The sequence below is a fragment of the Polypterus senegalus genome, chromosome 1, assembly GCF_016835505.1.
Source record: "Polypterus senegalus isolate Bchr_013 chromosome 1, ASM1683550v1, whole genome shotgun sequence".
In the NCBI taxonomy this organism is placed as follows: domain Eukaryota; kingdom Metazoa; phylum Chordata; class Cladistia; order Polypteriformes; family Polypteridae; genus Polypterus; species Polypterus senegalus.
The window spans coordinates 238315483-238321482 of record NC_053154.1 but is presented as its reverse complement, the minus strand read 5'-3'; positions in this window follow the sequence as shown (position 1 = coordinate 238321482).

The following is a 6000-nucleotide window of genomic DNA, read 5'->3' as shown; positions in this document are numbered from 1 at the left end:
ATCAGGCTTGACTAATATTCTCTAATTCAACACAAGCACATAATCAGAAAGGTTTCTTTATCTTCATCTATGGAAATATTTTGAGAAGACACAAGTGAAGCCAGTCCTCAAAATAAAAGAGGTGGGATTTCAAAGCACGTTGTGTGAATGAGTGCAAAATCGGCATAAAGACAGGAAGCAAACGTCTGTAATGAGAGGAACCTTAGCACAAGTAGGTGATGTTAGACAAGGTGTCCCTAAGGGATCAGTGCGAGAGCTGCTGCTCTTTTTAATTTAGGCAAATTATACAAAAAGGAACAAAAAAAGATGAGCACTAAAATGGGTGGAATGGCAGATGATACAGAATCAGCCAAACTGTTACCGATGAATTCAGATTTTTGACAGATGAGAACCAATGTAAGCAAATGTAAAGTATGACACATAGGACGTGGAAATGTTAGATATGAACACAGAGTGGGGAGGATGAAGTTGGAAAGTACACCTTACGAGAAGGATATAAGAATTGTCGTGGACCATTCACTTTCTACGTCCATATAGAGAGCAAAACAGTTTAAGAGGGCTAACAGTCAAGGGAGGTTGTGGTTATGCTCTATCATGTACTGGTTAGGCCTCACCTGGAGCACTGTGGGTAGTTTTGGTCTGAAGACTAAGCAGCACCAAAGAAAGGCCACAAGCGGGTGATTAGAGCAATTCCACGTCTGAGTGGTGTTAGCTGTAAGGAAAGATTGAAGGAGCTGAACTTTGATTAAGAAGTGAAATGACTGCATGTTTTCTTCATGCAGAGAACCATACACACATGGAATAAGTTACAGTATCTAGAGAGGTGTGGACAGTAAGACTTTAGGGACCTTGAAAAGCCTACTCAGATGTTATTGGGAGAACTTAGGTTGATAGGTTTGTTGAGTATACTTGGGCTGAATGGCTTTTTCACATGAAAATGGTTTTCCTGTTTAGGCCTATCATAAAGCAGGGTGAGTCTCTAGGGGACGTTGTTGATGACCACACTTATCATCTCACCTTTAAGTCTCCTAACAACTAAAACCAGAGTGTCGTCACTAATACCAATGGCATCTGGCCTGAGGATGAAACCATCAAAGCCTATCCAAACTTTTCCGAAGGTTCACATAAACTGCATTTATTTTACTTTTGTCAGCTTAGATGTGTCTTTGACAGGAGCTTCCTGTTCCAATTCCCATGCTAGTTGAAATTTATAATATTTTTTCATGCAAATTAATTTCTAACTCATTTCTAATTTCTACTATATATTACTTTACACAGAAAGACTGACAACTCTCCTGTCTTATCCACCTGCAGTCATCAAGGAATTCTCCAGCCGGGAAGTTTATAAATTAGATTTGTTTGCCTTTAACGCATGTAGTGCCTGAAGCATATTTGACTCATTTCTATTTCAGAATGCTTTAATTTACTGCCTTTCTTAACAAAAATTAGACAGACCATTTATTTCTGTTTGTTTATTGATTTTATGCTCCTCTGAACATCCCTTGCAAGCAGACCGTCGACATCCGGCAGTGTTTTGTTTTCTATATTTAGCACCGAGATTATTTTGGTGACATCTGCCCTATTTTTTCAGTCTGCTAAAAATGACAGCCATCCGTTTAGGTCTCGTTCACGGGTAATGCTGGCCGAGTTCCCCAAGCACTACCTGTCAGCGGTCCGGCCCCACCCCCACTCCCAATACCTTTTTCCAAGAAAAGACGGCACAAAGGGACTCCAGAAGGCTTTTGTCTGCATACAGTCTGCCACCGCCAATTCTTTAATGGACTGGCTTATTCGAAGTCAAAATGAGCACTTAATGGAAAAAAAAGCATAACAACACCAGGACTCTTTTGAACTGGAAACAAAAACCCCCAGTTAAATACGGTTAATGCCTTTATTTTTATACCCAGAGCTGTAATCGCATGGAAGTTTACTTAAACCTCCCACACAAACATAAATGGGAGATTTAAAAGGATTAGAAACCACAGTTTGAAGCCACACTCTGTCTGTTTTTATTCTGACAGAAGGAAGATTTAAAAAGACGATCAATGCAATTCCCGACTCTTCTAGTTAAAAATTTTAGGGGCTAGTTAAGAAACGCTATTAACAAGATTAGCAGAAGACATTCTAAAGGGTCACAGCAGAGGAGCAGACGCTCTGCCAAGGCTGACCTGCCACTTGCCTGTGCCGACGTGTAGGGGTGGAGAGTGGCGGCAGTGGTGGCAGCAGCAGCGTTACCTCATCTGATTCCTACTCTTTTGGAAAAAAACATTGGGAAAAACTGCACCAGTCGTTTTACTAAAGGCAAAGCCAAATTTAGGGGCATTTCAAGAAATTTTAAACACTGGCACCAGGGTCGTGCTGTGGTTAGTTAGTGCTTCTGCCTGCTAGCTCCACAGTCCTGTGGTCAAATCCCAGCCGGGACTTTTTCTTGGCTTGGTTTACACTCTCACACTCGTTCGAGATGCTCCAGTTTCCGCTCACTTTCTAAAGACATTGGTGTCAACAAACAAACTGGCTGGTGAGTGTGAGTGTGTGTGTAATGAAATTATTATTTATTTATTGTTTTTTATTAATTTTATTACAATCCATACATAGCAATCAAGTTTTTACAAAAAAAAAAAAAGAATTGAGTTAAGAACAGATCGATCCCCACCCCTGAGAGAGACAGCAAGCCAAACGGCGTTAAATTTAAGGCTTGTAAACATACCTAAATTAATAAATTCTCTGTGCTTTATGAACTTATTTTAAAATATTACTGATTAGATCCTGCCATGTTTTGAAAAAAGTCTGTACGGATCCTCTTACTGAGTATTTGATTTTTTCCAATTTCAAATAATGTGTAATAGTGTAATGAAATTAGGCCAAATTCTCACCTCGTGCCTCAGAGCCTTCTGGGATAGCCTCTAAGACTCTATAATGGTCCTAGAAAACGGATCAATGGAATTACGACATGCTGAACTTAAACTTGAATCTGTCCGCAACACACATTTACTTAATCAGGTTTGCAGATAGAAAAAAAGAAATATCAAAATGCTTCACCCTTGGGAAGTAACACGTCATTAAACACAATTTTGTTTTCATGTTTCAGTCTGAATCAAGCCTTGTTCCAGTGCAGGCATCCTGGCCAAAGTGAAGACTCACCAGCTTCCGCCTTGGAAAATAAGCTTATTACTCTGCATCTCTCCTGTCGAAATACATACATCACTAATGGACTCACAGTCTGCCAACACCTTGGGCTGGCTGACAGCGAAACGCACTGACATTTTAATTTATAGTACAAGTCAGCACCATCTCGGGTCTAGAAACCACAGTTTCCCAGTATTTGGACTGAATTAATAACAAGCACAAGTGTAAAGATTTTCATTTCCATGTTTTCGATAACTTTGACCAGGATGGGCAGATAGCAGATTAACGAGACACATAGGGATTGGTGGAAACTATGGAAATGTACCAAGGCCTATTTTTTGATTTATTTATTGCAATTGATCTTTATGGACATATTATGGAGATATTATTATTATTTGTATTTTGGGTAGAATTAATAAATAAAATATCAAATCAAATCCACCTAATACAATAACACAGATGTGGAGGTGGAAACCAGCTCTGAAAGAGGGTCCAGTCCATTACTCGGCCCCCACACACACACACACTACTTAGTCTTTTAGGTCAGATCAAGCCTTTTTATCTTCTAAAGATCTTGAGAAAGCTACTCATGATTTTATCTTTTCTCGCCTTGATTACTGCAAGTCGCTGTATTCTAGGATTAGCAAATCCCTGATACGCAGGTTACAGTTGGTCCAGAATGCTGCCACTCAGTTTCTGGTTGGGGCAAGAAAGTATGACTCTGTTTCTCCAATATTACAGTAGCTTCTTTCCACTGGCTGCCTGTCAGTTTTTGAATTGATTTTAAAATCTTGTTGCTAGTTTTTAAATCTTTATATGGGCTTGCTCCTGCCTGTTTATCTGAATTGTGTGTTTTACACCAGCCATCCAGAGTGCTTAGATCTTCTGGTCAGTTGTCTCCTGTTGTCCCTCGTACCAAGTGTAAAACTAAGGGGGACAGGGCCTTTGCAGCTGCTGCTCCTCACCTGTGGAACTCTTTACCTCGTCACATAAAGGAGTCACCTACAGTTGAACTGTTCAAAACAAGACTAAAGACTCAATTTCTATTCAATTGCATTCCGTGACCTTCAGTAATACTGATGGTTTCCTCATTGTGATTATATAACATTATTTCTATGTATTATGTATCTTATTTTATGTTCATATATTTTATTACTATTTATGTTTTATTGTTTATTGTTTTTGTTTTTTCTTTTATTCTATTATTGTAAAGCACTTTGGCCGCAGCATTACTATGTTGCTTTAAATGTGCTATATAAATAAATTAACATTGGCATTGACATTAAATGAAAATGGACACGGAGAAGTGCTTTATGATAACTCCCTCCATGAAACGTCTTTAGTGAAAATAAAGTAGGGCTGATTGCATTGACTGCATTTCCAACCCTCCATGGCAAACTTCTTTTTATAGTTTTAATGGCAGGACTTTTCTTAATGTTTTGATCTTATGTGGCTCGCCGACTTGTAATTAAAACATAAGTCCGGCCAGGAGAACATCGATGTACTGTAGATATATGTAAAGAAATAGGAATACAGTGTCCACTTTAGGATATCCGCCTCCCTTATGACAAAACGTCATACTTCAACGGCAAAAGTCAATCCTCAGTCCTACCTCTTTCAAAACGGTATCAGTCCTCCAACCTCTGACCAAACACCATCCTCATTCCTGCCACCAACCTTCTTCCTTCTATGTCAGACACAACATAAAACAACACAAAAACGTAAGCTGGACGATTCGGAAGGAGACGCGACAGACATCATTCACTTCTATAACGATGGCAGTTTACCACTACTGGCCAATCATCTGTTAATCTACACATTCTCCTTCTCGTTTGCATGGGTGGGAATACATTTCAGACAACCAATCACCTTTCTCCCCTTTAAACGTGATTTCTTTCAAACTCCTGCAATGCTGCACTTTCATCATGCATGACATTTTGCTTATATGTTATTTGTAATCTGAATTTTATAATCTGATTTTTGTAAATCATAGATGATTTAAATTGTAAAATGGTGATATTTACTTCCTTGATGTTAAAGGAGTTAATGATTATGCATTTTCTGTCCTTTAAAATTGGAGGGAGTAACGCGCATTTTAGGATTACGATGAATTTTTGTACCAATTTACATTTCAATTGAGAATGTGCATCCTGTACATGTCTCTCTATTATAAAAAGACTTTTTCCCGGCGACGAAGTGAGATCTTTTAAACAGAGACAGAGAGACACTTTCACGCCCTGCGAGTCTGTCAAGTCACGTCATACTTATAACCTTTGGAAGCAAGTTCTGTGAGACGGTGCCTTTTGCAAGTCATGCCCTACTTACAACCATTTTCAAACAAGACAGTGGTCATCTAACCTCAGTTGTTGGAATGCTTTTGGCAGACACACTTCCTGTGCTCGTACCTCTTAAAAATTCATACATTCTAGATGACACGTCAACAACTAAGCGAAGAAAGAGCAGTGCGCCGAAAAGAGTCCCAAAAGCGTTGGAGAGAAAAGAATGCAAAAAAGAAAGCAAAACAAAAATAATCTATATACAAATTCTGAAAATAAGGAAAGTAATAATCAGACCATCCCGTGAAAACATTGTGCCAAGAGATTTAACCACGCCCGGGGCCGGAAAAATACAAAGTAGAACGCAGTAAAGAATTCAAAAACATTGGCGCGATACACATGTAGAGCGAGTTAGAGATAATGGAAGTAGGAAAATCTGAAAGTCTCAAAAAAAATGATAGTAAAGATCGCAATTAGAAAATATTACTCAGTGAAATAACAGAACAGTGAAAAAAGATCGAATAGTGTTTGAGGATATGTGGGGGAGAAGACAGACAAGACAGTGAGACAAAAGGACAGCTGCTGTAGAGGCTTTTAA